General features: G+C 42.2%; 1 protein-coding gene across 5 annotated transcripts in view; it reads left to right on the forward strand.

Annotated features, from left to right (window-relative positions):
• Positions 1–26,477, forward strand: part of SGCZ (sarcoglycan zeta) — a 2,017,576-nt gene that overhangs the window by 1,901,218 nt on the left and 89,881 nt on the right. The gene's annotated exons all lie outside the window — the stretch shown is intronic.

The following is a 26,477-nucleotide window of genomic DNA, read 5'->3' on the forward strand; positions in this document are numbered from 1 at the left end:
AGGTATACATTTCCATATTCAAAGCAAACTGCACCACATTTTGCACTTCATTACACCCATCTTCCTATGGATTACTGGGTGAGGTTGGGGATTAAGGGTTTAGAAGATGTTTTGTTTTAACTATGCATTGATAGAATATTGTATTAATATTGTACTATGCACACCATTTGATCAGACTGATCCATAAAAAAGAACAAGTCCTCCTAGCAAACTGAATTTTTACTCAGCATAGTAAATAAGGTGAAATATCTTTCACTTTGAATATCCAAGGAGAATTTTAAATAACATGATGCTGCAATGAACATGCATGTATGATTTAAGTGAACACAATAACATAGCATCATTTTATTCACTAAGTGATCATCATCAACAGCTTTAGTGAATCAAAACCATACTGTTTAAGTGTAAACATTATATTTACAATATGGTGATTTTTTTCTACATATTGGTGTCCATTTATGAAACAGAGAAAAGCCGTGATCCTCAGGATCACAACTGATCTCTGGTGTGTACCAGTTAATGTAGCTGAGATGAAGAGCAGAGAACATGTTCTCGGCTTTTCATCGCAGCCAGTTTATGAAAATGAGATCTGAAGAGTGAAATATCTCCTTCCCAGATTCTCCAGCTCAGAGGTGAGAAGCTTGTGTGATTAGAGGAAGAAGACTTCTTTCTTCTTATATATCAGCACCAGTGGGTTAAAACATTTATATAAATGATATATATAGGTATATAGTTACATAGTAGGTGAGGTTGAAAAAAGACACAAGTCCATCAAGTCCAACCTATGTGTGATTATGTGTCAGTATTACATTGTATATCCCTGTATGTTGCGGTCATTCAGGTGCTTATCTAATAGTTTCTTGAAGCTATCGATGCTCCCCGCTGAGACCACGCCTGTGGAAGGGAATTCCACATCCTTGCCGCTCTTACAGTAAAGAACCCTCTACATAGTTTAAGGTTAAACCTCTTTTCTTCTAATTTTGAACATTAAGCCACCGCCCACCATCATATGATGGCGGGACGAGGCAACTCTTGTTCTGGGTGGACGTCATATGACGTGATCGCCCTCCCGAGCCACTATTGGGCGAGCTCGGGACCCGGTGCGCGTGCCCAGCGGCCGCGATGTCCGCCGGGCACCCGCGATTGCCGGGTAACAGAGCAGGACCATGGATCTGTGCATGTAAACACAGATCCACGTCCTGTCAGAGAGGAGAGGAGACCGACGGTGTGTCCCTTGTACATAGGGACACCGATCGGTCACCTCCCCCAATCAGTTCCCTCCCCCCACAGTTAGAATCAGTTCCCTAGGTCATACATTAACCCCTCGATCGCCCCCTAGTAACCTAGTAACCCCTTCCCTGTCAGTCACATTTACACAGTAATCAATGCATTTTTATAGCACGGATCGCTGTATAAATGTGAATGGTCCCAAAAATGTGTCAAAAGTGTCCGATATGTCCGCTGCAATATCGCAGTCACAATAAAAATCACAGATCGCCGCCATTACTAGTAAAAAATAAATAAATAAATAAAAATCTATCCCCTATTTTGTAGATGCTATAACTTTTGCGCAAACCAATCAATATACGTTTATCGCGATTTTTTTTTTTTACCAAAAATATGTCGAAGAATACATATCGGCCCAAACTGAGGAAAAAATTTGTTAAAAAAAAAATTGGATATTTATTATAGCAAAAAGTAAAAAATATTGTGTTTTTTCAAAATTGTCCCTCTTCTTTTGTTTATAGCGCAATAAATAAAAACCACAGAGGTGATCAAATACCACCAAAAGAAAGCTTTATTTGTGGGGCAAAAAAATGATAAAAATTTCATTAGGGTGCAGTGTAACATGACCACGCACTTGTCATTCAAAGTGCGACAGCGCTGAAAACTGAAAAATGGCTTGGGTAGGAAGGGGGTGAAAGTGCCCTGTATTGAGGTGGTTAACCGGTTCCCGACCGGTGCACGCCGATGTACATCGGCAGAATGGCACGGCTGGGCAAATGGGCGTACCTGTACGTCCATTTGAATTGCCCGCCCTGCCATTGCGTGCGCGCCGCCCGGGAGCTCCGTGAGTCGGGTCGCCTCACGGAGAGGACGAACGGGGAGATGCCATTGTAAACAGCATCTCCCCGTTCTGCCTAGTGACAAGTGTCACTTGATCTCTGCTCCCTGTCATCGGAGCAGAGATCAGTGACGTCACACATACAGCCCATCCCCCTACAGTTAGTAATCACTCCCTAGGACACACTTAACCCCTCCCCGCCCCCTAGTGGTTAACCCCTTCACTGCCAGTGCCATTTACACAGTAATCAGTGCATTTTTAATTGCACTGATCGCTGTATAAATGACAATGGTCCCAAAAATGTGTCAAAAATGTTCGACATGTCCGCCATAACGTCGCAGTAACAATAAAAATTGCTGATCGCTGCCATTACTAGTAAAAAAAAATTATTAATAAAAATGCCATAAAACTATCCCCTATTTAGTAAACGCTATAACATTTGTGCAAACCAATTATTAAACGCTTATTGCGATTTTTTTTTTTACCAAAAATACGTAGAAGAATGCGATCGGCCTAAACTGAGGAAAAAAAATGTTTTTTTATATATTTTTGGGGGATATTTATTATAGCAAAATGTAAAAAATAATGCGTTTTTTTCAAAATTGTCGCTCTTATTTTGTTTATAGCGCAAAAAATAAAAATCGTAGAGGTGATCAAATACCACCAAAAGAAAGCTCTATTTGTGGGAAAAAAAGGACGTCAATTTTGTTTGGGAGCCACGTCGCACAACCGCGCAATTGTCAGTTAAAATGACACAGTGCCGAATCGCAAAAAACGCTCTGGTCAGGAAGGGGGTAAAATCTTTCGGGGCTGAAGTGGTTAATGAGTGGCCACGAGTCTTGTTAAAACCTCTTCTGCGAAAAAGTTTTATTTCTATTGTAGGGTCACCAGTAAGGTATTTGTATATTGAAATCATATCCCCTCTCAAGCGTCTCTTCTCCAGAGAGAATAAGTTAAGTGCTCGCAACCTTTGCTCGTAACTAAGATCCTCCAGACACTTCATTAGCTTTGTTGTCCTTCTTTGTACTCGCTCCATTTCCAGTACATCCTTCCTGAGGACTGGTGCCCAGAACATGGACAGCATACTCTAGGTGCGGCCGGACCAGAATCTTGTAGAGTGGCAGAATTATCGTTTTATCTCTGGAGTTGATCCCCTTTTTAATGCATGCCAATATTCTGTTTGCTTTGTTAGCAGCAGCTTGGCATTGCATGCCATTGCTGAGCCTCATCTACTAGGACCCCCAGGTCCTTTTCCATCCTAGATTCCCCCAGAGGTTCTCCCCCCAGTGTATAGCTCTTCAGCCACTTGTTTACTTCCCTAATCTCCCTCTGCCTTTCTGGTGTGGCTCGATGTACCGGTAGTATTCCTGAGAATACTACCTTGGAGGTCCTTTTCCTCAATTTAGCTCCTAAGTCCCTAAAATCGTTCTTTAGGACACTCCATCTGCCTCTGACTTTGTCATTGGTGCCAATGTGCACCATGACAGCTGGGTCTTCCCCAGCCCCTCCCAGTAATCTGTCCACAAGATCCTTGATATGTCGAACCTGAGCGCCCGGTAGACAAGATATTGTTTAGCGCTTCAGGTCTTTGTTACAGATTGCCCTCTCTGTCCTTCTAAGAACTGAGTCCCCTACCACCAGAATCTGTCTTTCCTTTCCCTTTGCTGCCCCCCCACTCTCACTGGAGGAGTTCTTCCCCGGCAGCTAGGAGAGTCCCTCAGCTCCAGCAGTGCTGGTCCCTGACTGGTTTCACCAATGTCACTCAATGGAGAGTACTTATTGGGATGCTCCAGTCCTGGATCGGCCTCCCTGGCACTTCCTCCTCTACCCTTCCTGACTGTCACCCATCTACTCTTTACTAGTGCCTGCACCTCTTTGTCTCCACCCACCTCTGTGCTGGCCCTTGCTGGCACCTGCCGTGTACGTTCCTGGCTCTCCTTTAGTATGGAGGGACTTCTCAGTGCTGACAGTTGCTTCCCCAGATTCAGAACCTGGGCTTCCAGGGAATGTGCTTACATTTTGCACAGCAGTATTCGCCCTCGATCGGATGATCAAGGAACGCATACATGCAGCAAGATGTATGTATGTATATATATATATATATATATATATATATATATATTAGTTATATTAGTTAGCTACCATGTGTCTATACATGTAGTTAAAATATCTCGTGAGATTACAGACAGCCCACCTCCTTCTATACAGATCTTGGCCGTTTTTAGAGGAAAAACTTCTCCTCTGTTCTCCCTCTGAAAACTGAAGTTCTTGGATTCATAAACAGGCTGCAGAGGAGCTCATTTTCCTCTGAGAACTGCCGAGAACTGAACTGAGAAAAAACTTCTCAGTTTAATAAAAGTACACCATAAACCAAAGAATTATATATCTTAACACAGTACCCACGGATAAGTTAAAATAATATGTTTATTTATTCAAATTTTAAAAAGAACTGCTGACAAGTTATTGTAAACAAAGGGATATAGATCATGTAAAAAGAATGATATGAGACCTACCAAATTTCATACTGCCCCTTAAGGTCTGGCATAGATTTTAGGGGACCTCACAAAAAAATAAAAAAATCCAGCAAGGGGCCTCCCTAAAAATCCATAGCATGCTCTTATCTGAGGATGCAACCTTACAGGCAAGGAAAGGGAAAGGTGAGCAAGCACTCCTGAAACATACCAAAGTACCCTCAACATTAGGAGGGTACCTTGCCTGGCAAAACATATTGTACCCATGTTGATGAGGACAAAGGCCTCTTCCCTACAACCCTGGTCTGCTGGTTGTTGGGGTCTGCTTTTTGAGAAGTCCTTTGGGAGAAGTGCTATCGAAAAATAATAAAAACTTCAAAAAAAGTCCCACAATGCCCATTTGGGCAATGATGTCGCCTAGGATGCCCCATTACTTTGTTTACATTCCATTTATTTTGTGACAGTCAGTGAGTTTTTTGCTTTTGGCATGTCAATGGGTATAATTCATCATGATTAATATGGGTATGCATTTACATGTGGGACTTTTTTGGATTTTTTTTTTTTATTAAAAGATTGTCAAAATTGTGTGTCATTATTTACTATTTACTTTTTTTGTGAATACATAGAGCTACATAATACATAATACTCCTTATTCATTCACATACAGAAGTGGTATTTGGGGTTCCCCTTATTTTGAAAAGGTGCCCCCTTACTTCAGACCCCCACAACCATCAGATCAGAGTTTAGAGGAAGAGGACCTTTTCCAAAATGCAGGCAAGGTACCCTTCCCATGTTTATGCATGTGACCTGGTATGGTTCAGGAGGGAGGACTCGCTTAATAAAGGTCTGGTATGTATTTTAGGGGGACCCTCAAAACATTATTTATGTATTTATTTTTTTTAGAGCGTGTATAGGCGTGTATAGGCGAAGGGAATGCCAGGCCACTTTTGATGACCATATAAATAGCGTTTTATTTTATTTGGAAATATCCATTTTGCTGTAGTAGGTTGAATAAATCGTACAGATGTGCTACATCACAGGCAGGCTAGGGGATACCCAGACATGTTATTTGCATTTTTAATGTTCCCCTCATGCCATTTGTTTGACTATCCCTCACCTATAAGCCTAGAAAATGGTCATTACTGTTTTTTTATATTTAACTCCCATCTACTTCAGTGGAGTTTAGATTCAGCACTCAAACATCATGTTCTAAATCTCAACACTGGGTAGGTTTACGCTTAAAAAGGTGTGCAACAAGGGTTTATTAGATATTAAAGTGTATTTCCACTTTTGCAGTCAGGTTGGGGAAGCCCTCACTATATATTTGTTATGTGTTTCTATTTACACAGGTTAGATACAATAAATTAAAAAAATATATATTTCTTACATTTCTTACATTTTTTTTTAACTTTAAATCTTTATTCAAGTTTTAAAAGAGTACAGGAAACAATAAGGAAAATTAGGTAATATAATCTCAAAGCGTAATGTGTATACATATTAGATAGTACAAAGATTTGGCAGATATATAGCACAAAAAGCACAGGTAGGTAAGCTGTTGTGTTGTATATGTAGCGCTGGTAGATTTTTAATCTACTGCTTATAGGTAAATTTAGTGGGTTATCTGTTTATACATAGTCAGATTTGCCTCTGTTCCAGCTTGGCTGAGTTGCATGTAGTTTCACACTGTACCTGTGGGTGTCGTTGTCACCATGGGTCGGTGTTGGAAAGGCAACACGTTGAAGCGTATGAGTGCTCCTCTGTCCCGGAGATAACTCGGTGGAGGTGGTCTTTCGAGTTGCATTCTGGGAGAGGGTATTTATGGGTCAGACGCCATGTTTTAGGGTTCGTTTTGTTCCACCTGCTGGCCCTCCTGGCCAACAGGTATGTGCTAGAAGTACTACCTCGTGGTCCTCCGACCGGGAGGCCCACGTCAATGCAGCATGTGGGTGGGCCCAGAAGCCAGGATCGCTGGCTGCTGTTCTGCTCCGCACAGGGTAGGCCGCACTGGGCTGAGGACCTCACACAGATGCTCCCAGGCTGGCCATGCGTCTCCAAGAGACCTAAGATGGCTGCTCCTAGCCTTTTTGTAAGCTTCCCACAATGCATTATTGCTCCCCAAGGATCATGGGAGTCACTGTGCATTGTGGGCAGGTCAAGTTAATGTCCAGATATAAACAAACAAAAACTTCCAGGTCAACTTGAAAAGCGAAAAGAAAATAAAGATTCAGTCCTTTTGCACTTTGGCCGCTAGATGGCGCCAGAGGATAAGATATAACATTGACATTAAGTTACATCAAAAGTGTGTCCCCGCTACACACTCCCTCTGCTTGAACTCTTTGGTCCCCAAAGAGATGCAAAATTTTGTTTCTGTAACACATTTTTGATTCTACACGGTTACATAACACTGACAGAGGAGCCTCCCACCAATTCTCAGGTGATGGGGAGCTGTGTCTGTTTACCTACTGCTGACACCTCGGTGTCTGATACAGGTGTGTCAAGGGCTGAGTTAGGGTTACCTCTCACCAAATCTGTGGTGAGGAGGTCAGGCTCTCTTGACAACCCTTGAGGGGTGAGAACAACTTCTGTGGAACTCTCATCTAACACATCACAGGTTGCTCTTGAATTGGGAAATTCTTCTTTTCCTCTGTTTCACTGGTTGGGACACGGTAGGCTCACTTGCCTTCTCTTCTTCTGACGGTGAAGATAAATGGTCACATCTGGGGACAACAGGGGCTAACAGTCGCTTCACCAGGTCTGTGTTGGTCCCAACGATGAGAGAACTTCTTGAGGGCCCTGACAGGCAAGGACAGACAATGGCCAGTGTCTCAAAGTTCTGAGGCTTCCCATCCTTAAACGGATCACACGACAACTTGACCTGCAGACATCCATCACAACGGTAATCTTCTGCTTGAATACCCTGAACCTTTAAGTCTTCCAACTTCTTCAGGGGCAGGTATGACATGTACCTCTTGTAAAAGTCTCTGGTCATCAGTGTAACCTGGGCACCTGTATCAAGAATGGCTCTGGTGTAGATCCCTTCAACCAGAACAGGCACTACAGGCAGAGGGCCTACCAACTGGGTAGGAGGCATGTTGGGAACACCTGGAACAGTAGGTTTACGTGACTGGACTCATGCTCCCCTCAGCTTCCGGGAATTGGGAGTGCCGCTTCTGGCGTCGTTTTGAAGGCCGATGAGCACTCTTCACTGAGACAGCATAAACTGCAGGTGTTCTGTATTGTTCTCTTTCGGATTCAGAGAAATTTCTTCTTGAAGGCCCAGATCTTCTCTGAAGTCCACGCCTGTCTTCTGTCTCCCCTCGTGGACTAGGACATACTCGCTGGTAGTGTCCTACACCTCCACAGTTCCAACAGACATCTTGATTCATAGCTTTCTGGCCGGACTTCCCAGTAAGTTCTGCCATCAATTTGTTCATCATCTCCATCATCTGAGACACCTGTAGCCTCAATACGGCTATCTCTGAATCTCTATCAGTTGTGCTTGCCACTCTGGCTTCAACCATAGATACAGACTTTTGACTCTTCTTCTTTTCCCTTTCCATCTCCAGGTTGGCTGCCTCATTAGTTCCTTCTATGAGCGCCTCATCTGAAAAAGAGGGATCTTCCAAATACTGCCGTAGTTGGAACTTGATGTAATCACTCCTCAGTCCTGTAGCCACGGACCTCAAAAATTTCTTCTGGATCAGTTCAACCTCGAAGTGTTCATCCGAGTCTTCTCCTTCTGAGGCAAACAACAGTCGGTCCTTCAACTCGATAGCTCTGAACAAGAAATTCTGGGGAGTTTCTCTACTATCTTGTGCGAGATTTAACAATTGGTGGTACTGTTCAGAAGTATTTTCTTCCTTGTAGTGGCTCTTTAATATTCTCCTGAGTTGCACTAGGGTCAGGCCATTCTTCATCTCCAGCATCCCTCTGAGATTTAGGCCGGGAATGATGGCTTTCACTACAGCTCCCACGATCTCAGATTCAGGATACCCTCTGTGGGATCCCTCTTCGATCTGACGCATAAGGTTTGTGTAGGACAGCTTGTCTTTCTGTTCCCTCTCACTTATCTGACCCTCAATCTTGAAGTCCTTCCTGATCGTCACCTCTGGCAAGTTACCATGGAGAAGTCTCTGCATTACTGAAACAGGTATTGGCTTTGAATGCCTGTCACTCGAGTCCTTGCATATAGTACTTAGCTCGCTGATCCGCTCCTCAATCACTCTAGAGTCTTCCTGGAGCTTCTTCTGTATATTGTGAGATTGTTGCTCTGACTGTGGACTCCTCCCATGGACTCCAACTATCTTAATAGATGACCTTTTCTTCTTGGGAGGGGACCCTCTGCCACTTTCCTTTGGGGTAGACTGGAGACTGAACTCTTGCTGAGTGAGCTCTGTCTCCCCCTGCTTGGCAGGATGTGTCAGGTAGAGTTCAGTTCTATCAGGCAGTCTCACACTGGTGCCTTGAAAATTATCAGGGACCCCCTTCCTCCATTCCAATAAGGCATAAGTGCGAGAGGTCCCAGGGTCTGGCCTCACAGCTATCACCCAGGCCTTCTTCTCTGGGGATAGTTCTCGCACCACCTCTTCCACCTGTTTTTCCTCCCATCCTTCCCTAGGGAGTTCAGTTGCCACGCTTGCTTCTGAGCGTGCGCCTTCAGTTTCACACCACTGCACCACAGTGATGGGGTCCATTCTGGTGCCTTTTGGTGTATCTGGGTGGGTCAATTGCAGAGTCACAGTATCCCGGACGAGCCCCCACATGTAGCACTGACCCCCGAAGGAGCTGCTGATTTATTTTGGGCCTGTACTCTGCTTTATACCCCCTTGAATATCTCAGTCCCCCTGACACAACTGTGGTGTAATAATGTGCAGTTAGAACAAAATCATAAAGGCAAGTTCACGATACTCAATATAATATACCTGTTTGTAGTTACCTTACCCTTCTCTTGGCTGGTGATGAAGAGTAAAACAACACTCACACAGTTGTAAATAATAACCGTATTTACTGTGGTTGTATTAGAAGGGTTAAACTACAATGGTTGTACTGTCAGACCAACATAGTCTGACAGACAACTAAACTTTAAAAAGGTACAATACAGCTGTATAATGTCTGAAATAATATATGAGAGGTATAACAAAGTAAATAGGATACCGTCACAGTGAGTGTATCTCACTCTAAGCACTGTCCTATTTCCTGCACGCTTAAAGCTATACCAAATCAAGTGTCGACTTGATTTAGTATAATACAACACTAGGGAGCTCCCTCCTGTAATATCACACCCCTTGATACAGTAAAATTACCCAAGGCCTTATGTGTTACTTAACAGTCCTTCTTTATCTTCTTTTCTTCTGCTAGCAACAAGTTAATTTTGTAATCCAAGAGTTAATGATTCCTTAACAAAGTAACCTGATGTATAAACAAAGTCCTGATGCAGCAGAGCTATAACGAACTTTGATGCAGTGACTTAGTGTTGAATCCTCTTGACTTTGCTTGTGGGACTACGGGTCCCAGCAACTCTATCTTGTGTAAACTGATGTATGAAAGTGTGCCAAGAAACTTGTGGGCCTCAGCCCTCTCACCCAACCAGGACAATGCTGTCAGGAGACTCCGCTCTGATGTGCAGGGTTCTTTCTCCACAGTATCTCAGTTCGTTCGCTGCGGCCACACCGTCACGCTGTATCACTTCACAGATGACTGGGAGTCCTCGATTACCTCCTTCAAGGGTCTCTGGATGATCACTCTGCTGCTCCAGCACCTAGTGATGTAAGGCCAGATGAAAGACTGCTCACAGACGACCGGGAGTCCTCGGTTACCTCCTTCAAGGGTCTCTGGATGATCACTCTGCCGCTCCAGCACGCAGTGATGTAAGTCAGGATCGCTGGCTGCTGTTCTGCTCTGCACAGGGTAGGCCGCACTGGGCTGGGGACCTCTCACAGATGCTCCCAGGCTGGCCATGCATCTCCAAGAGACCTAAGATGGCCGCTCCCAGCCTTTTTATAAGCTTCCCACAATGCAGTTCTGCTCCCCAAGGATCATGGGAGTCACTGTGCATTGTGGGCAGGTCAAGTTAATGTCCAGATATAAACAAACAAAAACTTCCAGGTCAACTTAAAAAGCGAAAAAAGAAAATAAAGATTCAGTCCTTTTGCACTTTGGCCGCTAGATGGTGCCAGAGGATAAGATATAACATTAACATTAAGTTACATCAAAAATGTGTCCCCGCTACACATATATACAATGGCTTTTAGTAATGACAGTCTGAAGGAGTCTGTGTCTAGAATTAGTTGTAAGTTTAAGTGGAAATTACAACTAGCAGGTATCCACACATGTTGGTCTAAAGCCTCGTACACGCGCTTTGATTTTCGGACGACAGAACGTCTGATTTTTGTGGCATGCTATGTCTCATGTCGAAAGTGAAGAGGTTACTCACAATACACAAAATTTTCGTTTGACAGAATACAATGTCAGAAGTGACGTAACATGCTGAATAGTTTTGTATGCATTCTTTCATTTCTGAGCATGGGTATTCTTGCTCTTACAATTTTTTTCGTATGAAAACCATACTAATGAAAACGAAAATCAGAAGTTAAGTTGACATCTGACAAAAATTTTATAGCCTGCACATTCAGCTTTTGTCTGGCGAAAAAGTGAAATCGGCTGTCGAAAGCACCGCACTAACGGTCAGGTCAGTCGTCCTAACACAATTGACATCCGAAAATCAAAGCGTGTGTACGGGCCTTAAGTCATCCGATGATATTACTAGGTGCGTATTGCAGAGAACTGTGTGTTACCAGCAAAGTATTGAAGTTTAAACTGGAAGAACGGAGAACGCTATAAGGTATGAGAGTCCAAGGGGTCAGTCCAGTTTTACACTTCTACAGTCTTTGAGCTAGATGTAACATTTATCAGTGGTTAGTTTAGCTTTAGAGAAAAAGTATTCCATTTTGAAGTGGTTATTTAAGGATATGTATAGGTTCGTTTAAAAAACCTAACAAAAAAAACAAAGGCTCCCAAATATATTCTACATATTTTTTATCAAATATGTAGAATAATATATATCAGCCTAAACTGGTAAATACATTTTTTTGGGCTATGTATTATAGCAAAAAGTAAAAAAAAAAATTTTTTACAAAATTGTCGCTCTTTGTTTGTTAATAGCGCAAGAAATAAAAACCACAGAGGTGATCGAATACCACCAAAAGAAAGCTCTATTTGTGGGAAAAAAGGACATCAATTTTGTTTGGGTACAGCTTTGACGACTGTGTAATTGTCAGTTAAAATGATGCAGTCTGTATTGCAAAAAATGGCCTGGTCATTAAGGGGTCAAATCCTTCCGGGGCTGAAGTGGTTAAACCAGGTACTGGTACTTTTGACAATGTGGGCAGGTGCCAAGTCCTGCTGGAAAATGAAATCAGCATCTCCATAAAGCTGGTCAGCAGAGGGAAGCATGAAGTGCTGTAGAATTTCGTGGTAGAGGGCTACGCTGACTTTGAACTTAATAAAGCACAGTGGCCCAACACCAGCAGATGACATGGCTCCCCAAATCATCACTGACTGTAGAAACTTCACACTGAACCTCATGCAACTTGGATTCTGTGCCTCTCCACTCTTCCTTCAGATTCTGGGATCTTGATTTCTTAATGAAATGCAAAATTTTCCATAGTCCGTGATGGTCTTTTTTAGTTTATTTGTCAAAAAAAAAACCCCAGTGGTGAATAAATACCACCAAAAGAAAGCTCTATTTGTGTTAAAAAAATGATAAAAAATTTCATATGGGCACAGTGTTGCATGACCACTCAATTATCATTCAAAGTGTGACAGTCCTAAAAGCTGAAAATTGGCCTGGGCAGAACGGGGTTAAAAGTGTCCGGTATTGAAGCGGTTAAACATGTTACTATAAATTGAAGTAATTTTAAATATTTTTAAGCCTGCAGCTTTCATACAAATAAAACTTTGTGATCCTGCCCTGAAAGTCTTTGTTCTAGCATTTGCTGTTATAGGATCACAGCACTTTGTAATAGGTATTCCAGTATTGTGCTTGCATTGTCATGCTGTCACATGTTCTTCTGATGGAAAATAAGAGTGGCCATTGTAAAGCACATTACACAGGCATGGTTCATTGATGTCACCATCAGGAAATATGCCCTGAAAAAAGCTATAAAGCTATTATTGGAGCGAGTTCACGGAAACTGAAAGTTGCTGCTTAAAGCCAGCAATGTAGATAAAGGATTAATAAAAGTAAAAATGCATATTTTCTGTACATGAAAACAATTAATTATATTGCATAGTACTTCAACAAACAAAATGTATTTTTTTAGCAGGTAGCTTAAACAACTTTTTTGCAAATGGTAAATAATTAAATTTCATAATCTAATATGCTAGAACCAAAAATACTTTTAGACATTATAAAAAATGTTCTAAGGGTATAGTGAGTAATTATTGTTGAAATGAATGTGGGTACTGTTTACTGAAAGAAAATTCAATAAAATATGTTTTCCATAAAAGTCCATCAATGAGTATGCAATCTATTTTATCATCAAATTATCAGCAATCACCTTTGCAGGCTTTGTTACATTTATTATGAGATCTTTATCATCAATTGATCATAATATAAATAATTCAGTCTTATCTTCTTTTCTTAATAAAAATGTTAAAACTTTATTTTTAAGCTTGCTAAGAAAAAAATGGTATTTACGTGACCTAAGGCAAAAGCAAATTTTTTTTTTTTTAGAAGGCACTATGATTACTGGATTTTATCTTATAGTATGCAACTAGTGCTATGATTAGTAGAAACAGCTTAAGCTGTATGCAAATCCCAACTTTTCCTAAAAATGCTTGACCCCAACCCTTTTTTCCTTCTGAGTTTCACTATTGGTCAATCAGACTACCAATCATATTAAAGGACCAATGGGAAGGCTTTTGGTAGATAGGGTCAAGATCAGTTTTTACAGGAAAATTATTTGCATGTCTCTATGTGTGACTCTCCTTATTTTTAATTGTGGCTTTTATGAAAGTAACCCCTATTTGTGCATTATTTTGAATTATTAACTGGTGTACTTTAACAATGCAAACCTGTTAAACATATTTGGAAAAGGTATGGTGCAAAGCAAAATAGTGTTTGTAAATCATTAGTAATGGGTGATAAAGCAAATAGATTCCCACTGCTCTTTATGTTAGTAAAATCGAATAACATGCTACCTGAGTCCTTTTGCTATGGGAACAGCACCATTCCCATTGGCTGCAGCTAGTGAGATCTTTAAGTGTCTAATCACAGAACAGTGCTGGGAGGCAAGAAACTGGGTAAGAGGAGGCAACACAAAAGCATATGCAGCCACAGGACTGACTGCAGCTGGGCAAAGAGCACATAAAAGGCAATTTGTATGGTACTAAAAAGTAGCTGCTAACAGAAAAGCTAAAGAGGAAAAGGTGAAGTCTGACCAAAAAGTAAAATTGGTTTGTTACAATTGTGACCTAATACTGAAAGGGTAGGGAAAAAATTCCATCATGTTTCCTTAAAGGGTAAGTTCACCTTTACAGAAAAATCTGTAAGGTGAACGTACACAGGACCCCCCCTCACCCCCCCAGTCCCACTGACCTGCAGGGTGGCGATCTCCCATTCTGAGCCCCGGTATAGCCACCTCACAGCTCTGGGGCTTAGAAATCCCCACGGTTTAATCTCATAAACGTACCCCATCAGAAAGTATGTTTAGGAGCATTCTAATTGGTCGGTGTCCTCCCATGTGATAGCACCGACCAATCAGAGCCCACGAAGCCTGTCCTCTCAGTGGGAAAGAAGAAGAGAGAAAGCTGAGGGGATTTCTAAGCCCCGGAGCCATGAGGCGGCTATACCGGGGCTCAGAATAGGAGATTGCCACGCTGCATGTCAGCAGGACTGGGGGGGGGGTGAGGAGGGGGTCCTGTGTAAGTTCACCTTACAGATTTTTCTGTAAAGGTGAACTTACACTTCATGCCTTTTGCCCCCACTCACTGTGAGCAAATGCAACCCACCCCACCCATGCCCTATGTCTGTGTGTTTGCAGTTTTCCCACCTAAAGTTCTATGGGACCTTTGCCTGTCTAATGGCTCCATAGAAGTCTATAAGCCTAAATGTATATATGCAGGCATTAGACCAAAAAGGTGGCGGTGGGATGAAAAATGTCTGTAGGCCTAAGAGAAAGATTTATATAAGTAGGGCAATTGAGGTAGGTACACCAGTTTGGAGAGGGGGGATCAAAAAGTTAAGGAAAGATTGTGGGAAAATGTTCTAAATTTTTAACAACATTGCAGGAGACCGTTGTTGCCTTTGTTCTGCTGCATTTATAAATTGAGATACTAAAATCTGTGTATTGCAAATTGTTTGCTGTGAAATACAATTGTGTATTCAAAACTCACTCTGCTGCTGTTCTAAATTGCTGCAAGTGTTTGTATCAAAATGAATGCACCATTTATTATGTTTTGACATACTGATAGTGTTCATCTAATATGAATATATGGTATATGTTCATTCCCTAACTGAGTAGACTGGCGATTATATTGCATACATAATTATTGGGTGGAGGTACCATCACATGAGTCTGTTCTTCCACCAATATTCAATATTAGTGTCTCACTGTTGACCAAGGTTGCACATGCAACTAAACTATTGCTTAGAGTGTAAAAATGGTTTTACCAAATTAGGAATATACAGCCTGAGATTATTTATTTTTAATCTTTGCTGATTACATCAGCACTGGCAAGAGTTTAATTAGAGGGTGAAGCCAATACACAGTGTTCACTGGATGTGCATCTCATGCACAAATGAGCCGACAATAAATAGTTTGTGGGGTGCCTGTAAATTCTTCACGTTTAAACCTTTATCCTTCTTTTGATCATCACCAGCAATCTGTATATAAGCATTGCTTGGCAGAATTCCCTATTTTGGGTTTATGTTTATAAATGCAACTCCCTCTTGAAAGATATGTCAAATATAATGATAATTTTTAGTTCAAAAGTTTTCCTTTACTGAGTAGTTTTAAAGTTCCCTTTAGAAAGCAAAATATTCAGATCTCCCATAGTGTGGTCTGGTTGTAAGAAATGATGTCCCACAGGTGTGCTTAAATCATCCTTCTTATGTTGTTTAAACCCTGGTTCACATTGCAGCGATTTGGCATGCGATTTAACATGTCAAATTGCTTGCCAAATCAGCAGCTATTGCCAGCAATGCCACTGTCCGAATTGGTGCGATGCTGAATTTGTGGCGCCACACTGATTCCCAAAAGCAGTTTTTGTGCTACTTTTGGCAACTTTGAGGTGTGATTTCAATAGACATCTGTGCAGAAAACTGCACAGATGTCTCTGAAATCACCCCCAAAGTCGGGACTGACATGCGGGAATGAAATCGTGTGAGCTGAACTCGCACAATTTCATTCCCGCTGTCAGTGTGAACCTAGGCTAATAGTGTGCCTGCGCAAATGTATTTGTGCTTGTAATTTCTGTGCCGTGTTGCCAATGTAAGATCCTTGGTTACATTTTTTGCATTGGATGACATGTACAACATTATTGCACCTCCAGTAATGTTTTGTTGGTAGATAATAGCTGTAGCTCAGGTCGCCACTTCCCATCCAACCTTTGTCATTCTGTATCACCTATGCCATCTATGCACAACAGTCAACAGTCTGTAATTCTGAACAGGGAAATTACTCAGTACAGGTTTATAGCAATAATAATAAAAAGCTTGCTAACTGTGCCTTCAAATTAATATTAAAAAATTGGATCCATGGAAATTTGGATTTTTGGAGTTTGGCATAATATAATTATACAGTTTCTGTAGTTTGCATTGCTTTAGTAGCTTTTCACTTTACTTAATGTCTAAAGTTGTTATTTTACCCAGTTGCCGACCGCCCTATAGCAATTTTACTGCATGATTCTTCACTTCCGGGTAGCAAGCACAAATGAGCACCGGCGGCGGCTCGCTCCCCTTGTGATTCTACAAAGAGGCTCCACCATTAACAGGACCAGGTGTCCCCCTTATTGGGATGGGACGTTAAAGGTGACAAGAACACCAGTATTAAAAAAGTATACATTGTTTTTACAAGAATATAATACAATACAATAAAATTTATCTCTAGAAAGACAGAAGAGTGGTGTGCATAAATCACTGTATACAATAAATACGGATACTTGTAATGTCTCTCGTGTACCCAATGTTTCTGGATTGAACGCCTTTCTTCAGGGGTTTATACAGAGAAAGCTGTATTTGTATCATACATCTATTGTTGTCTTGTGACTTCATCCATTGGGATAAAAGCAAAAGACCTACAGAGGGTCCGTTTAATGGAAAGAAAGGAAAAGAAAAAGCTGGACCGGGGAGATGAAATGGCTATCCCCAAAACAAAGGATGACCCTGCGGAGGTCATTTGGCAAATGTTTTCTTTGCCAAGTTATCTCATGGACATTACTTTGAACATACCAAACATATCAAATTTCCACGTAACATTATGATTATATTATATAGAATTATATTCTATATAATATATATATATATTAGAAAAAATGCTAGCATTAGATAGACAGCACAGTCTAAAAAGTAGTAAACTTCAGTAATATCATTAATCATTTTACTGGTCTGACTCTGAAAATATAAAAATGTTATCAGAGTATTAGTTATGTATTGATATGTAGAAAATCAGTGCACTTTTAATAGGTCTCACTCTCAGAAGAAGAAACAAATACCTCTGTTAATATTTTTTACAGGACAGTGTTGTATTCTAATCTTCTGCTCTGCTGCACACAAGTCTGTCAAGTGACTTATTGCTTCACATTTATGCACTTAACAAGTTCCAAGCAGTATAGTACAGATACTGCTTTTCTTTTCAGGAGCATTTTTCCTGTATTACTTACACTAAATAAAGTGAAGAGACATAAAGCTTGTTTCTGTCTTCAAAACAGTAAAGCATTTTAAGGTCTGCAGGCATTTGAAAGCATTACACGTACATATCTGAGAAGGAATGCTAAAAAGAACTCCAGCTAACTGCATTAGATAATTCTAGCTGATACTTGTGAACAGAAAAAATAGAAGAGTCATTGTATCCAAATCCATCTGTCACTTTTTATGATATATGAGCCCTGAGTGGTTAATATTGACATTGGGAGCGGTTGTTTTTTGGAGGGTTTCTATAGTCTTTTAATGGTAGGTGTTGAGCTGACTGAGCTAATCTATAGTAATGCAAATGTATATAAATGTGTATACAGCATTAAGCCTTATTTAATAAAGTTTTACTGAGTTGAAGAAACATAATTTATTTTCCATCCAAGTCATGGAGAGAGAAGGTCAAAAGTTCCAGCCAGTCAGGCTCTACTGCTACTGTGTTTCCTGGTGACAAACCTTATGAGCTTACTTGGCTATTTCGCTCCACATTTACAGGGCACTTCTTCATACCCACTGCAAAAACAAAAAATTGCTTAGCGAGGAAGAGAGTGAGATTCCTAATTCCAAGCATATACATTTATCTTTTGGTTTTAGGGAGGAAATGAAAATGGTGTTAGACATGTTGGTTGCAGTGACCATATTTTGGCAATGGAGTTATTTCTAAGCCTGACCCCTTTTTGTATGTGGCCAAGGATTCCCAGTCATTTAAGTCATTGGTATCAGTGACACCAGTCATTGCTAGGGATGGGGCAGGTTTCAGCAATCTTCCTTTCCTTAGCAACCATTGATATAAGGAAGCTGTCATATATAGACGTAACAGCTATAAGATTCAGCTCCCACCAAACAGAGGGCCAAATGGTCAAAAGTTTGGGATTTCATCCTAATGATCGAACAGCCAAAGTTCGGCCTGAACCTAGGTTCAAACCAAACAGTTGTCTCCTTCCTTCTCAGCAGAATTCACAGACAGCTTAACTCCTCAATAACATACATAAGTTCAATCCAACACTTCACTTCCCAATTTACAGTAAAAGTATTTTGAAGTATAAGGAGACAATGACTTTCTTGACCCTGTGTCTGTAATGAGACTTAAAATGTAGGTGCAAAAGAAAACACGAATAATCTAGCAAGGCTGTACTAACTAGCACTAAATGGGGGGGGTAAGGGAATATACTAATGTACACATTATACTAGTAACTGTAGTATCACCCTTTCATTTTGTGTCAGTAGAAAATGCTACATCAAAGACAATACCTACAAAAGAATAAACACACAATGAAAGGGACATCAGTGTATTTTAGCAAATGTGGCTAATAAGTCATAATAAACTGCTTGGTAAAGTGTATGTAAAGCCCCATCTTTTTTTAGATTTGGATACAGTAGGAAAGGATAAAAACCCGGAATATAAAAAGAAATCCCAGTATTCCTACCAAGATCAGGAAGTGGCTACTTCTGCAACAAAGAGTCTAGGTCTGGATATGGTTCTATAAAATTCCAAAATTTATTGGTTCCGCTCCGGGCACAAACTACATAAATTTAAAATGCAACTGTAAATGTTGGTACAGCTTCATACAGCAAACATCTCAAGGTTCTCTCAAGAAAGAGAGATTCCCCAAAGAAGGATGGTCTTGTGCGCACATTCAGAAAAAGGAAAAACACATTACAAGACAATGCACAGAGACAATCCAAAACCAAAACACAGAAAGTATGGACAGCAGCCTACCATTCACAGTTAAACTGATTTGCAATTAAATTGCATCAATGCAACAAAGGCATGTAAAAAAGAAAAACGGGAAAAAGGGTCCCGAATTCTGGTATTAGGAAGGAAATGTATTACAGTTTCACTGTGAATGGCCCCCGGGGGATCTCAAAAAATAGTAGTAAAAACCCTTGTATCCAAAAATGGCCTATTAGTTAATGTAGGGAAAAACAGAGTGAACAATACTGGCTAATTTGTAGTTGAGACACTAACGCTGGGTTAAACGGATATATGGCCTTGAATTGTAGATCATCTTACTCTTGGATGATTGCTATCATATTTTTGCCATAAACATGGTGTGGTCCCAGCTGGTATGTAATTAATCACTGTTAAATTATCCTTCAACGTGATGGTCAGAGTAACTTTAATAGTAAAAGTAGGGGTACCCCAGCTGGTTGGCAAATGTCCTACAAAAAATAAATGTGACAGTGTTTCATGTCCAAAAGATGTAAATGGTATCCAAGGAGGTAGACCGTAACACAGCGGATGTGTGGCGATCAATGGACTGCGACTACAGGGTACTGTTTGTTCATATTTTGCCCACAGTAATAGTAGATAATTCTGGCAGTCTTTTGATTGAACACTCAGACAGAATATTTATTGCACAGTCTTTTCCGGCAAGTACTGTCTTAATGATTTAAGAGAAAAGAAGAGAGGGGGTAGTGCTTCAATACATTACCCCCCTGTACATTGTCATGGTTGTGTCCCGTTCGGTCCTTGCATGGATCAAAATGCTATCATGTCAGTTCCTCTGTGATGGCTCTCATGCGGTAGGACAGTCATGTCCTTTCAAAGCAGGGCCGCTGGGTACACGGAACTTGCGGTGTTAGTGGAATGCAATGTACAGTCCGGGTGGATGTAAAGCCGGCATCTCCTATCCCGCGATTCAGTTTGAATGGGGCATGTCGTAAGTTGGCATCACGTGACTGCTGTGACGTCAACGCGTTTTGCTAGATGATTAGCGTAGCTTCTTCTGGACTAGGTGAGGCTAGGGGCTGTCAGTTCCTTTTATTGATAGAACCGTTCCGACAGCGCCGCCCTATGTTCTCTAAAAGAAGTACACACAGTTTGTATTCCAACGTTCTGAATGGGATGGTCCACATAGATTCTAAGTATAATTGTCATTACTAATGTTAGAGACTGTCATTCACTACACATTTAAAACGTCTTAATGTTGTCCAACCTAGTAGTCCCAACCAAATAATTCTGTATACTTCAGAATGAAAATGACATAAAGAATTATCTGAGGACAGCAACCCACACCTTTCTACCTATGCATTAATCGCCACAATCTTTAATACCATATCGGTACAAGTATAGTGACATGTACATAGGTATTGCCAAAGAATAGGGAGAGGGGGGGAGGTCAGAGAAGACAGGAATACAGACCACAGATAGCAAAATGTCCTAGAATTAGGAGTGGCAAGGACAATAGAGAATCTCAACAAGTCCTGCAACTAGCAATGATAATAATGGATTTGATAAGTTAGTAGCTTGATGATACACAGGCAATATTGGCTCAGGAGACAAAGATTGAGTTTAGGATTATTTACAAACATAAACAAGAATTACTGGTGAATAGAAGTAAAAAAAAGGAAACATTATGGAAATTAAATGTAAAAACAATAATAACGACGAGGAATTCAGGTTTCAAGAAAGACCTGGAGATTCAGCTCCGTGTTGAGCACAGAAGGAGTAAGGGACCCCAACCGATAGATCCACCTCTTCTCCTTCTGCAGGAGGATGCGGTTGAAGTCCCCTCTTCTTGGTGGTAGTTTGAGCAAATAAATACCTTTCACCTTCAGGCTGTCAGGTTTCCCTTGGTGGCATAGGGCAAAATTGTTCGCCAATGGTTTTTCTTGGGAACTTTCTGGGTCTCTCTCTTTTTCTCCCTTAATCTCTCATAAATGTTCACCTGTCCGAGTCCTAAGAGATCTTTTGGTTTTACCAATGTAGATCTTTGGACAGGGAAAGGTGAACATGTAGATTACTCTACTTGTTGAGCAGTTAATAAGGTCACGAATCTCGAAGGATTGCTGTCCATGGGCATCATAGAAAATGGCCATTCTGTCCACAAATGGTCAGATTTGGCATCTATTATATGGGTACATTCCTTTACTCCTGGGGTATTCAGATAGCCTATTAGGACTTGGCTCTTTTGTAAACTCTGAGTGAATCAAAATATTACCCAGGTTCCTGGCCCTCTTGGTCACTAAATTGGGCCAGGTTCCCACAATATCCGCCAGGCCAGGGCCATTCAACAGGATGCCCCAATGTTTTTCCAATATGCCACGAACAGACTCCCACCGGGCTCCATCGGGGGTAGCCATTCTTACTGGACCGGGGTCAAGTTGTTTTTTGATCTTTGATTTGGGTTCCAGGGCGAGAAGGCTTTTTCTATTTCTGCATGCTGCTTTAACCCTGGCCTTCTGGATTTGTCCATGGGAGCACCCCCGTTCACAAAATGTTTTATAGAGGTTGGCATTTTCCTTTTTAAGGTCATTTTTTCTGGTAAATTCCTTTTTATTTTCAAGAATTGGCCAACAGGAATCCCATTCTTAAGCCAGGGGGTATGATGACTATCAGCCCTTAAGAGGGTGTTGGCCAATGTCTTTTTACAGAAGGTACGTGTGCCCTTCCTCGATCAAAATCAATAGATCGAGGAAGGGGATTTGTTTATCATCAACAACATAGGTTAAATTAATGTTGCTGCTATTATTGTTTAGTAAATTTATAAATATGTGCACTTCCTCCCTGGGGTAAAAACCCCTATCAAAATTATGTTTTGCTTTCTGTGTCCTGATGAAATTTTCCTTCACTTTCCGTCATGGAAACGCAACAGAAATGAGAGGAAATCTTATCAAAGTGAATGAAATTCCAGTTTTAGAAAGATGTCATAGGTCCCCATTGAAGGAATTAAGGAAAAGAAGAAAAACATCCTATTAAAATGACAATTTAAAAAACAAATTATGCCTCGTACGCACGAGCGGACTTTCCAGCAGACTTGGTCCGACGGTCTTTCCGCCGGACTACCTGAACGGACGGACTTGCCTACACACGACTGGACTTTCCGGCAGGCTAAGTCCGCCCGTCTTTCCGGCGGACTTTCAGAATGAACAGACTTGCCCACACACAGACAAGTCCGTTCATTTTGAACGTGACTCGGGTACGACGGGACTAGAAAAGCTAGCTTTTATCGGCGAGATTGACACCTTGCGAGCCCCGTCGCGGGGCATACCAGGCCCTTAGGTCTGGTATGGATTTTAAAGGGAACCCCCTATGCCGAAAAAAACGGCATGGGGTCCCCCCTAAAATCCATACCAGACCCCGATCCGAGCACGCAGCCTGGCCGGTCAGGAAAGGGGTGGGGACGAGCGAGCATCCTCTCTCCTGAACCCTACCAGGCCGCATGCCCTCAACATGGGGGGTGGGTGCTTTGGGGGAGGGGGCGCCCTGCGGGGCCCCCTCACCCCAAAGCACCTTGTCCCCATGTTTATGAGGACAAGGGCCTTTTCCCGACAACCCTGGCCGTTGGTTTGTCGGGGTCTGTGGGCGGGGGGCTTATTGGAATCTGGGAGCCCCCTATAATAAGAGGGCCCCCAGATCCCGGCCCCCCACCCTATGTGAATGAGTATGGGGTACATGGTACCCCTACCCATTCACCTAGGGAAAAAGCGTCAATAATAAAACACACTACACAGGTTTTTAAAATAATTTATTAGACAGCTCCGGGGGGTCTTCCTCCGGCTTCGGGGGTCTTCCTCTGACTTCGGAGGTCTTATTCCGGCTTCGGGGGTCCCTCCAGTTTCTCTTCTCCCGGCGTCCGGTTGGTTCTTCAGTGCTCTCTCTGGCCTCTTCTACCGATGTTCCTGTTCTTCTACCGGCTCCTCCACTGTCTTCATGCCACTCTTTTGCCAGCGGAGGCCTGGACTTCTGGCTTCTTGTCTTCTTGGCTTCTTCCCTCTTCTCTTCTCCAGATGTTGACATGACGCTCTCTCCGGCTGGACTGCTCTCTGGGCGCTCCGCTGTGACTTATATAGATGGAGACCTAGCACCCTTATGCCGTCACAGTCCCTGGGCATGCTGGGGCTGTGACGTTTTTGGGGGTGTGGTCAACATCCCCCGGTGACCATGCCCCCAAAAACGTCACAGTTCCAGCACGCCCAAGGACTGTGACGGCATAAGGGGTGGGGTCTCCACCTATATAAGTCGCAGCGGAGCGCTCAGAGAGCAGTCCAACCAGAAAGAGCGTCATGTCAACATCTGGAGAAGAGAAGAGGGAAGAAGCCAAGAAGACAAGAAGCCAGAAGTCCGGGCCTCCGCTGGCAAAAGAGCGGCATGAAGACAGCGGAGGAGCCAGCAGAAGAACTGGAACACTGGGAGAAGAGGCCAGAGAGAGCGGAGAAGAACCAACCGGATGCTGGGAGAAGAGGAACTGGAGGGACCCCCGAAGCCAGAAGAAGACCCCCAAAGCCGGAGGAAGACCCCCCCGGAGCTGTCTAATAAATTATTTAAAAAAACCTGTGTAGTGTGTTTTATTATTGACCGGGATCTGGGGGCCCTCTTATTATAGGGGGCTCCCGGATTCCGATAAGCCCCCCGCCCGCAGACCCCGACAACCAACGGCCAGGGTTGTTGGGAAGAGGCCCTTGTCCTCATCAAGATGGGGACAAGGTGCTTTGGGGAGGGGGGCCCCGCGGGGCCCCCCTTCCCCAAAGCACCTACCCCCCATGTTGAGGGCATGCGGCCTGGTACGGTTCAGGAGGGGGGGCGCTCGCTCATCCCCACCCCCTTTCCTGACCGGCCAGGCTGCGTGCTCGGATCGGGGTCTGGTATGGATTTTAGGGGGGACCCCACACCTTTTTTTGGCGTAGGAGGTTCCCTTTAAAATCCACACCAGACCTAAGGGCCTGGTATACGCCGCGCTCCCCGCAATAGAAAAATGTGTTTTTTCTATTGCAGCGAGCGCGAGATGCAATACCCTGCCCTTGCGTCGTATCTGGTCCGTCGGTCCAGCATACAGACGAGCGGGCTTTCCGTCGGACCAGCATACAGACATACAGACGAACGGACTTTCCGTCAGAAACTGAGTCCGACGGAAAGATTTAAAACATGTTTTAAATCTAGGTCCAGCGGACTTTTGGGGAAAAAAGTCCGCCGAAGCCTACACATGATCGGATTGTCCGGCGGACTCTGGTCCGCCGGACCAAGTATGCCAAGAAGTCTGCTCGTGTGTACGCGGCATTATATTTTATTTCCTTCCAAAACACTGTTGCAAATAATTTGCTCTTTAAAATACATACAGTGGGGACAGAAAGTATTCAGACCCCCTTAAATTTTTCACTCTTTGTATTATATTGCAGCCATTTGTTAAAATCATTTCAGTTAATTTTTTTCCTCATTAGTGTACACACAGACGCCCATATTGACAGAAAAACACAGAATTGTTGACATTTTTGCAGTTTTATTAGAAAAAACCCTGAAATATCACATGGTCCTAAGTATTCAGACCCTTTGCTGTGACACTCATATATTTAACTCAGTTGCTATCCATTTCTTCTGATCATCCTTGAGATGGTTCTAGACCTTCATTTGAGTCCAGCTGTGTTTGATTATACTGATTGGACTTGATTAGGAAAGCCACACACCTGTCTATATAAGACCTTACAGCTCACAGTGCATGTCAGAGCAAATGAGATTCATGAGGTCAAAGGAACTGCCTGAAGAGCTCAGAGACAGAATTGTGGCAAGACAAAGATCTGGCCAAGGTTACGAAAACATTTCTGCTGCGCTTAAGGTTCCTAAGAGCACAGTGGCCTCCATAATCCTTAAATGGAAGACGTTTGGGACGACCAGAACCCTTCCTAGAGCTGGCCGTCCAGCCAAACTGAGCTATCGGGGGAGAAGAGGTGAGAGAGGTAAACAAGAACCCAAAGATCACTGTGGCTGAGCTCCAAAGATGCAGTCGGGAGATGGGAGAAAGTTGTAGATAGTCAACCATCACAGCAGCCCTCCACCAGTCGGGGCTTTATGGCAGAGTGGCCCGACGGAAGCCTCTCCTCAGTGCAAGACACATGAAAGCCTGCATGTAGTTTGCTTAAAAAACACCTGAAGGACTCCAAGATGGTGAGAAATAAGATTATTTGGTCTGATGAAGCCAAGATAGAACTTTCTGGCCTTAATTCTAAGTGGTATGTGTGGAGAAAACCAGGCATCACCTGTCCAATACAGTCCCAACAGTGAAGCATGGTGGTGGCAGCATCATACTGTGGGGGTGTTTTTCAGCTGCAGGGACAGGACGGCTGGTTGCAATCGAGGGAAAGATGAATGCAGCCAAGTACAGGGATATCCTGGACGAAAACCTTCTCCAAAGTGCTCAGGACCTCAGACTGGGCCGAAGGTTTACCTTCCAACAAGACAATGACCCTAAGCACACAGCTAAAATAACGAAGGAGTGGCTTCACAACAACTCCGTGACTGTTCTTGAATGGCCCAGCCAGAGCCTTGACTTAAACCCAATTGAGCATCTCTGGAGAGACCTAAAAATGGCTGTCCACCAACGTTTACCATCCAACCTGACAGAACTGGAGAGGATCTGCAAGGAGGAATGGCAGAGGATCCCCATATCCAGGTGTGAAAAACTTGTTGCATCTTTCCCAAAAAGACTCATAGCTGTATTAGATCAAAATGGTGCCTCTACTAAATACTGAGCAAAGTGTCTGAATACTTAGGACCATGTGATATTTCACTTTTTCTTTTTTAATAAATCTGCAAAAATGTCAACAATTCTGTGTTTTTCTGTCAATATGGGGTGCTGCGTGTACATTAATGAGGAAAAAAATGAACTTAAATTATTTTAGCAAATGGCTGCAATATAACAAAGAATGAAAAATTGAAGGGGGGTCTGAATACTTTCAGTCCCCACTGTACAGTAGGAAGTAAAGGAAAAGTTTTTTTTGTTGTGGTGCAGTGGTTATTAAATATCATTAAAACATGCTCTGTTACTCTATCTGTTATTTATATATATATATATATATATATATATACATATATATATATATATATATATATATATATATATATATATATATATATTCAAATATATTTGTATACGGTGTTGCATGGCAGAGTAGCTGTCAGTTGCACTAGTACAATACTAACAATTGAAAAATGGTTTGGACATGAAGAGGGTGTAACATGCTGATTTTGCAATGGTTAATCCAATTAAGAAAAAAGTTAGATTGGGTGAAAATTTTGCAAATCTTGAGTAAAAAC

The sequence above is a fragment of the Aquarana catesbeiana genome, linkage group LG01, assembly GCF_042186555.1.
Source record: "Aquarana catesbeiana isolate 2022-GZ linkage group LG01, ASM4218655v1, whole genome shotgun sequence".
Classification (NCBI taxonomy): domain Eukaryota; kingdom Metazoa; phylum Chordata; class Amphibia; order Anura; family Ranidae; genus Aquarana; species Aquarana catesbeiana.